Here is a 9,908-nt window from a genome sequence, read left to right on the forward strand (position 1 = left end):
CGCGTAGCACTTATTTCAGGGGTCTCGAACTTGCTTCAGCCGCAGGGCCGCAGTCTCGAAATTTTTTAGTCTCCCGCAAGGGCGGGGACAGTGAAAAACTGAGAGGGAAAAGGATGGGGAGGGGGAGGGGCATGAAAAAAATTGTCAACTAACGTTGCCATTTCAAAGACGGCCTTTCCCATATACCATATTGTTGACGATGGAACGCGTTTATTTACAGAATGGCTCACGAACCCAACTTCCGAGCGGCACGCCTACCGGCCGAACATCGCCTGTGCGCAGCTTGATCTGCCTACCATGCGTCGGCCTTGGTCATCATCTCACCGGCCTCGCCTTTCATCTCTACCACCTGGAAAGCCGGCGTGGCCGACGGAGGTGAGGTCGCTGGACGTACGGCTTTTCACAAAAGTATACCCTGCACCTGCACCACAATTGTGACGATTGAACGCGTTTATTTACAGAATGTAAAATGAATGCAGATGTACAGCTCGGAGCGAAAAACAGTTCACCGAGCCGCTCACAAGCAAGTGCAGCCTCGTTCTCGTTTTCTTCATCTACTCTCCGATAGCGTGTTTAACTATATTTGTCATTTCTAAAGGAGATTTGATGTCAGGTTTTGAGAAACATATCAACACTGATACATAGACGGTTTTACATAAGACACATGGGCACGGCCACAAATGCTGTTAAATCAGTTTTTTTTTATTTTTTATATAGCGACGTGAATTAACAAGGTCACATAACGTCGAATGCACCAACCCAACCGTTTTCATGCGCACACGTTGTACTGTAGCACTGTTTGTTTCGTTCAAGATACAAAACAGCAAAGTTAACAGCCCAATACGTGGGCACCAAAAACCATCAGTAAAATAGTCTATAGAAGGACCGAAATCAATACGCCGATAGTGAAGTATCGAGTTTTCATTTCACCGTTATGTTTAAGTGTATTGTAACCACATGGGGTGCCTTACGAAAAAATGCTTAGATCAGTCTCGCCAGAGTTGCTCAGGAGCGTATATATTAAATAAATGAAAGGAAATATCGGACAAGGACAGCCATATGCAGACTGGGCCGCTGGCTAGAGATATACGGGCCATATGTTTGAGAACATTGATTTAGTTCTGCAGAAAACTTACAAGAAGGGAATGCATTTGACTGAATCATATGTGCTGGTAGTAACAGCAAGTGTGCATATAACTGCAAGCTTAATTGGAAGTAGTACAGCATGTCTATATAAATTATAATTGACAGACGTGTGTGTCAGTTCAACTAAGCTTATTAAGGTAGCGTATGCTCTGCTTGTTGCTGTGTTTGCCTGGGAAGAAACATGTCGATTATTAGTCCTGCCATTACATATATTTGTTTGATGAACTAAACATGTTCTCTCTAATACCAGTTTATTTAATAGTGGAGTAGCATCATTGCAAAAACTTCTTATCACAAGTGGCTTGGGATGTGATGGTGTATCAAGAACATTACTTGATCTTGTGGTACCGTAGTTTTCGCTTTCCTTTGTACTTTGCTAAAGAAGCATGAAGCCAGAAGTGGGGTCTTATTTGCAGTATAAAAAACCAAGATGTATCAATCAGGGAAAGGGATGACAGTGCTGCTTTAGTTTATGCAGTTATAAATTGAAGAATGTCATTTCTGATATGTTTACATGTTTTCTGATCACAGAATTCTGGACAGTGTGGTTATACTGATTTTGTGGCGTGCCAAGCACTACGAAATTGAACAGACGAAACAAGGGCACTGGGTCAAGGGCTACTTTTTCTTGTTAGACACAACCTACTAATGCAGACAGACAATGAAGCCAAGGAAGGCATAGGGGAGATTATTTTAGTTTTTGACTGTAGTGTGGTAATTTTTACATAAATTGAAAGGAATTAAAGTCAACAAAAGAGACACTTGCTCCTGCCAGGGACCGAATCTGTAACCTTTGGATAGTGCGTCTGATGCTCCAATGGAGCTGCAACAGTGGTCATTGTCCCATCCATCCCATTGAGCACCTCAGTGTGTAATCCCAACAGTACATGCTAGTGCTACTTTTGGCCATCCTGGCGTCTTGTAGAACTCTTTACGAGCTGGCAGCTGGCCAATGAACCCTTGCATGCTACCTGAAGCCATCAAGTCTACCGGGACGAGACCCTATAGCTATGAAAGGACAAAAGAAACATAGTGAATTAAGGGCTCATTGAATTGAACTGACACTTGTAGGGCACAGCACTAGCCCTGCATATGAATTGACTTTAGTGCAACAAGGTTTTTTTTTTGAAGAGTTCAAAACTGGGCTAGTTGGCAAAACATACCCAAGATTTAAAACCATGCAAGAGCAGCAGAGGAGACAGAAAAGCCAACACAGTGCTCAATCTTTGCTGTAACCTCTGGTGCTCTTACACTTCTACTAAGTCTTCAGCTATCTTGAAATCTTCACATTCATGATGTCGTACAATAAGGGTGGCTCGTTACCATACATTGTGTACATAGAGCATACACTGATCTATTTAATATTGTGATGATAGTGCTGATTGAGTTTTCTGTGCAAGTTGCTTATTCGGCAAATGTATTCTTCATACTATTTTAGTACGCCAGTGTGGGAAAGCTTGACATGTAACGCATAAATAAAATTGTCTGCAAAAATCTATTACTCCACTAATATTTGCTCTTAATGCATCCTAAGCTCATCATTCATGGACAGTTTTGGTGTATCAACAGATACCTGTGTTAAGCCATCATGTTTTATATGTACTACTTGTGTACTGTAAGGCCTCTATTGTGTGCAGGTTATGGAATGTTTTGTGGCATCTGTAATGCATGTACCCAGCATAGACGACTGACTGTTCAAGGAACTGAAGCAGTGGACAGCTTGCTGTGAAAGATGGGAGCATTCTTCCTCTGGTCTGGACAAGCCCATATTAAGTGGTAGGCATTGGTTTCCTTCTCTACAAATGGGCAGTTCGAGAAGAGTAGCTTGGGCTTCTTGGTACGTAATGCGAGTAAAATAGCGCACAGTTAGACAGAGTAAGCAGCACGACACAAGCACTATCAACAGATGAATATTTGAAATAGAGAAAGACTTGTGTACAGAAATGTGTGAGGTGAGTGCGCATGTTACACAGGCATGGCTGCAAACGATCTGAAATCGGCACAAAGGATCGGTAGCTCCTTTACGGGCAAGCTAACAAAAGGCATGCTAACACACCGTGTGCCTAACTTCTCAATCATTTTGCCTTCTATTATCTCATGGACTTCATTTTCTTTAGTGTTCACAATCACGTCAACTTCATCAAATTCAGGCTGACATTCACACGTGCTACAGTTGCAAGCTAGGTGACCGTTTTTGTGCTTTTGTACATTGCAACGGTGTTCTCTCAAACGATCGTTAAGGCATCTAGCGAACTGGCTAATGTAGAACATTCCATAATGCAGTGGGATCCGATACGCAGCATGATCAATGCATCTAACAAACATACATCTATGTTTCTTTGAGCATGTCGCTAGTAGCTCCTTCCTAGGAACACTACTATTGCAAAGGCTGAAAGGTTTTTGAGGGGCACTAAACACAGCAGATACATCAACGCGACCAGCAATCTTCTTGAGATTATGCACAATATCATGCATGTAAAGCGCTACACAACAATGCACTCGATGGTGCGGGCAGATAATTCGTGAAGTAAAATTTCGACCACTGCTGCCTGTTGATTCTCGGATAACCAGCTTCCAGTAAGCGACCTGTTCTTTAGCACAAAAACACAAAAGTGAATGCCCTCTTCGTGTTATTATATCTGAGAAAGCAGCATGGCAAAAATCTATTTCTAGCTCCTTGCTAGAAATACTAAATCTGCTGCAGTGTAATGATCCTTTTCAAGTGAGATATTCTACCTTAATGATAATTTCAGAGAGCACCGTGGCAATCAAGAAAAGCACAAGGACGGTCTTCTAGCTATGCAGTGCGACATGTGGATGTCAGCAGGAATTCGATAAAGTTCATGTGATTGTCAAAAGTAAAAAGTTAGTCCATGAGATGATTGAAGCCGAAATGACTCAGTGGTTAGGCACACGATGTGTTAGAATGCCTTATATTAGTTTGCCCGAAAAGGAACTTGTATTCCTTTGTACCAATTTCAGATGGCTTGCAGTCATGCCTGCGTGACACGCGCACTCACTTCACCTGCTTCTTTACATAAGCCTTCCTCTGCTATTTCAAATAAACAATTGTTGTTAGCGCTTGTGTCATGTTGCTTACTCTGTCCCTGTCTAAGTGTGCGCTATTTTACTCATCCAACTGAGAAACTTATGGCACTATATGTGAGGAACACCAAGACAGGAAAGAGTAATAGCAAGTTCTTGTGATATTGTTCAAACACACAATGTTGCAACTTGCCTGCAGCATAGCTTGCACCTTCACAGCTCTTTGCAAACAGTCGCGCAGTTGGGCACACATCACCCTGCTGTTCTGGGTCACAGAGAATGTGGCCGGTTGGATCAGCGTGATGTGACATGTACCCCAAAAAAAATATCGTCTGAAGGACACTCACCATTTATACCTTGGGCTCGAATAAAGAGCCAAGGCTTTTATGCTTCGTTACAGCCTCTACAATGGAAATCTCAGACTTCCAGTCACATGCTTTGTGCTGCTTACAAGTTGCTCCTGTGATCACTTGAACCATTCCTGTCGCTCTCTTGTCATCTTTGAATGACACCAGCTTCTCTTCTGATGAGCTCGTGAACACCGCAACGTTGTTGATAGTGCATTTCAATTTTTTCTAAGGATATATGATATCAATAGCTGCATTAGTAAAGAGAAATGGGAAAAAGCATACCTGAAGCTATGTCTTGCTAATGGCTGCAGCCGACCTCACTTTCATGAGGAACAGGCACTCAAAGATGGGCAAAAAATGTCTCAATAGAATCTGATTTCTTGTGTCACCGTCTGTCATTGAGATGCCTTTTTCGCTTGCTTTTTTATCATATTTTTCACACCTTCCTTAGTGAAGTAGGATGCTCAGAACGAATGAAACAAGTTAAAATGTTTTTTCCCATCAAGCCGTCCAACTAACTTCTTTTCAGCGTGCAGTTCTATTCTTTATAAAGCACTTCAAAAGCTTTTCTACTGAACTATACATAATGCAAGCTCCCTCCTTCTGTGAAGCACAGTGTTTAAAGCAAAAGGGCATGTGAACTTCTGTGGATTTTTGTTCTTGGTAGTGCATAATTGCAAGCTTCAGTATTTGCCAAGTCTTAAATATGTGCTGTTCATAACATTTTGACTGCAAATAACTTTTGTTCATTAGCCAACTTTATCACTGCATTGGTTCTATTCGTATTGTTGTGTTGTACAGAAACAGGGTGAAATATTTCCATGTTCTCTAAACCTTTCAGACGCCACCAATGAAAAACTGTCTGTAAATGCGTCAAATTGATACATCATTTCAAGGCACTCAATATTCTATTGCAACAAAAATAATGTCATAATGCATTAATTTATGTGTGTTATAGTAATTATAATTCAATTGTAATAATTATCTATTGTAAAGTCATTCATGCTACGTTCTTACATTAATAGAATGAAATCTTACGCCAAAATATAGTGCAAATTTGTTTTTGTGTATGTTCATTTGGAGTGAAGAAAAATTATACTTTTGGCATGGCTCGCAGGAAGGAGCACTTCGAACGACTCGTTGAACAGTGTAGTGCCTTCAGCAAACTGATAATATACAACAGTACACTGCAAAATGAAGTTAAATGAACACAAATTTATTATGCAGCAGGTTCATTTGATCCAAAGCTCAACGTATCTTGTTCAACGTATCTTGATCAGCGCTTCTTGTAATTCCTCCCTATGTGCGTTGTCTTGCTTTTCGCGCTGCTTACTTCCAAGGTATCTTGCTCTCTAGTAGCCCTAGTCGTTACCAATGGCAAAAATAAGTGGTGCACACAATTGTGTACATAGCGTGTCAAAGGGTTAAAGGTTAATTTTCTGGAGAGTCCTTTGCTTTGTAGGTGGCCAAGTAAAGCCTCACTTTAGTTGTAATTATGAACTACATTAATTGAAAAGCTAACATTAGTGATAAGATTCAGTGAAACAAAAATACTCCGTATCATCAGATCTTATTGCCAAGGGCCTCTATGCACTGTGTGATCTTTTGTGCATATGCAAGACGAAGGAGTGTTGGCTTGGTGACAAATGAGTGTCAAGGGTGAATGCAAGAGAGATCATCTTCAGTTTTCTCTGCTCTGAGGTATCAATTTTATTTTGAGGGGCCTCACATAAGTAGTGCTTCAGATTTGACAAATGATTTTGTGTGCTTTTTTAAGATGTCAGGGAAACCAGGGCTTGCATTCATTAAGCACCATTGTCTTCATTAGCATACTGCAAAAACATTATTCCTAGAAGTTACTGCGTAATTACAGCATTTAGGCCTTCATTTTATATTCCATAGCTAGGGTTAGCATGGCACTACATTTCTCGTTTTAGTTGGACATTTGTTCTGTGCTTGCCTTTTTGTTTTTCAGTCACATTTTAATGAGTCATTTGGTTTCAGAAGTACTTCAAAGGTACCACAGAATGTAAAGTGCATTCTGACTTATGCCCGCATGGCAGTTAGATGTTTGTACATATGTGAACATCGTATATGTCTGTGCACAGGCATGAATGAACAGATTGTGTTGCACATTAATGTAACATGTAATTGTTTAGAGCAAGAAAAGGGACATAGAAATATTATGTTCATGTAAGACAAAGGCATGACATGGATAGATTCAATGCCTGGAAATGAACAGTGTTCAGTACTGTTATATCGAGGGCAATTCATTGAATAGTATTAAAATTGCGAGATTACTGAGAAAGAGAAAAATATCTTTCGTGACTGCATTTACTAATCCTGATGTGAAATAAACTTTGTGCTAACTTTGAATTTTCATGTTTATATGTTACCACACTGTGCATGCTGATGGCAGCGACGACAACTGCAAAGGGTAAATGTTGGAAAAGCTACAGACATGAGAGCTAGGTAAAAGGTACACACAAGTGAACTGTTGTATTTTAAAATTGCATGGTGAATTCCTTGACGTAATATTCATATTGTTTACTTTTACTTTATTCAAGAATTCTTGTGGGTCAACCAAAAACATTGAAGCCACATGGCAATTGGCTCTGTATTAATCGCAGCTTAAGAGGATTGAAAAGTTCCTTATAAATAAAACATCCTTGAGATCTTTCGAAAGCAGGAACAAATGTGATAATGACTTCATAACTGTATTATGGAACAAACAGAATATCCAGACGACACATTTTTGTGCCTTCCAGGGAGATGTTCAATATCAACCCGATGAGAGGCAGCAAATGTGGAAATGGACGCAAGTCAAGGACAGCTGCAGACAGCAAAATATTGAAACTGATACGATTGTGCTGAATCACCGAAGATGTAAGTTAACTTTTTTGCTGGTGTTACTTGCTGATGAGCTTGTAATCCCTGCTATATTTTGGTTGCGTGTGTAGGGCCTGATATTCAATAAGGTTGTGCTGAATATGTAGGTTAACAAGCCTGAATGGTCAGTCTGAGGAGATCCATCATAAACATTTTTATTGAAGGAATGTTGAAGCACTTGTTTTTACACAGAACAAGACAACCTTTATGATAAGTGAAAGCAATTTTCAGATATACTAACAATATTTGCAGACTTGTGTTGTCGAATTTACATTCCTTATGCTTAATTCTTTTTCGCTTGCATGCTTCCTCGTATCTCTTTGTCTAAACAAGGGGCACCAGTGCCGCCCCGTCTATTGCTCATAATATGAGGGGATGTTTTGCTTTGTGAAACGGAACATAAGAGCCCTATGTTAGCTAGAGGCTCTTCTACCAGCTATAGGCGGTGGTCTGGCATGCGTTCGCCTCTTGGCCATGCCTGGTTATTTTGACCCCCAGTAGCCGACAGCTTGAGCGGACGTGCTTTCTCATGCAGCAAACTGTGTATTCTAGTCAGCTGTCACTGTGCGTCGGCCACACTCTCGCATACCCTCTTTCATGAATGACTCTGTGTATGTCAGCAAACTGCAGGTTGTCATATTGACATCAGCAGGAAAGCACATACATGGTGCTATTTGCTGTGGCTATGTAACCAGACAATATACAGGAGGGCAGACAGTATTAGCAAAGAAAACTGCTTAAGTTGACCAAATCGCTCTTCATTAATTTCTCTCATTACTGCAACAGCATACTTTCCGCAATGTAAGAGGCTGCCTCATTCTCGGTTAATTGCTAGGTGCTTTTCCACGTTTGCTGCATTACTAAGCATCCGAGCTCGGGGTCGCCAGGAACAGAAATAAGTCGAGAGCGAGAACAAGCAGGAGGTGTAGTTTATTTTGTTAGCGGTCGTTTTGATCGAGTGCTCAGTTTGATACAAGTTACTGTGAACGAGACAAACTGTTGCTTGGAAGCAGGACAGAATGTCAACGTCAGTGCCACAGAATGCAAAATGCTCCTGAGAGGTTGTGTAGCTATCTTTGCTGCATACTGCAACAATGCAAGGAATAAGCAAGTGGAGAGCAAAGCTACGTCCCCATTACGATAAACAGGAGCATCTGCGACCTTGATTCCATTGTCAGGTGTTGAGTTTCTGGATCCCGACGAGCAGGGACGTGCGTTACTTATGAACTCTAATTGGAAAGTGTTTAATAATGTGTAACACATTAAGCTGTGAGAGAAAGTTGGGCAGCCTCGATGTGCCTGCCTTTGAGCGAATGCCTTGGGCTGTTGATGTCGCCTATGACACTCACTCATTTTACATTTCGAGTTAACTTGTGAAAACACCACAGGCAAGGACGATTTGCAACACTGTCCACCTGAAACTACTTGGCGTGATGTGGGAGCGGTAACTGAAACTTTGTTTCACAAGTGCACCTTTGGAGTGGCTCATTGCGTACATTTTGATTTACTTATTTCGTGTTGCATGTGCCTCGTTTTATGCAGAAAGGCTAAATGTCACAGAACGTGTTTTTATCTCCTCTTTAGCTCTTTAATTTGGCATTTTTGACAAAAACGACACTCCTTCTCAGCCGGCCTCAGTTCGAATCTGTTCACAGCCATTGCACGTGTCCGACAGCTGGTGCGCAAAATCTGATTTTCACTTTTGCTTTGTTTTCTTGCTTTCAAGATCCCCCTTTGCTTGAACAGTTACACATGGCTAATCTCAACATGGTAATCTAGCATTTCAATTGAACTTAACGTCTCCCCTCATGTCTTTAATGTCGTCTGCACAGAAGTCATTTGTATTTTTACTGTGAACACTATTTTTTTTTTAGTCAATCATGCAGGGGTTTAGGATACACATGCCCTTTTCTTTTTTTATGAGATTGGGCGGGCTGTGGATGCATCAAAATTCAAAACCTGCTGCTGTGTGGCTCGTTTGTTTTTGCAAGGTAGATGCAAAATTCTGTTTCGGCACAGATTGCCTTCTTTCATTTGGTTCAAGTGTCCTCATATATTTTGTTTCTTCTCTTTTCAGATGAGCCAGAGTGCGAACAGTATACTCGTACAGTTTCGCAGAATAAACCCCATCTTTATGCGTTCAGAGCAGCTGGATGTTCACTGTTTACTTGGCAAGAAGTAGTATGTATGCATGCTTCCTGCCACAGCTATGTGCTGTCCCACACTTTGTGGGAAACACTGAATTCTGCATTTGCTGAGAAATATATGTGCCAAATAGTGCATTTTGTTGCTTTGCAGTCACCAATGCACACAAGTTGACCCCACACTGTACTTAAAAAGTTGTAATAATGGGTGTTCTGTGGTGAAGAAGATTGTGGTGCTTTACATGCAGCCACCGCAGTGATTATTGACTGATGCCAGTGGCAGCTTCTACTTTGCAGCAAAGAAGTTGTTAGAGAGAGCATACACAGGTTAAGC

General features: G+C 41.0%; 1 long non-coding RNA gene across 1 annotated transcript; it reads left to right on the forward strand.

Annotated features, from left to right (window-relative positions):
- The first annotated feature begins 221 nt into the window (after positions 1-221).
- LOC119394054 (uncharacterized) lies at positions 222-9,672 on the forward strand. The gene is made up of 4 exons (XR_007416067.1): positions 222-375; positions 2,825-2,922; positions 7,310-7,427; positions 9,508-9,672. It is a non-coding gene; the product is annotated as an uncharacterized LOC119394054 (long non-coding RNA).
- The last annotated feature ends 236 nt before the right edge of the window (positions 9,673-9,908 follow it).

Source organism: Rhipicephalus sanguineus, chromosome 5 (genome assembly GCF_013339695.2).
Source record: "Rhipicephalus sanguineus isolate Rsan-2018 chromosome 5, BIME_Rsan_1.4, whole genome shotgun sequence".
NCBI classification, from domain to species: domain Eukaryota; kingdom Metazoa; phylum Arthropoda; class Arachnida; order Ixodida; family Ixodidae; genus Rhipicephalus; species Rhipicephalus sanguineus.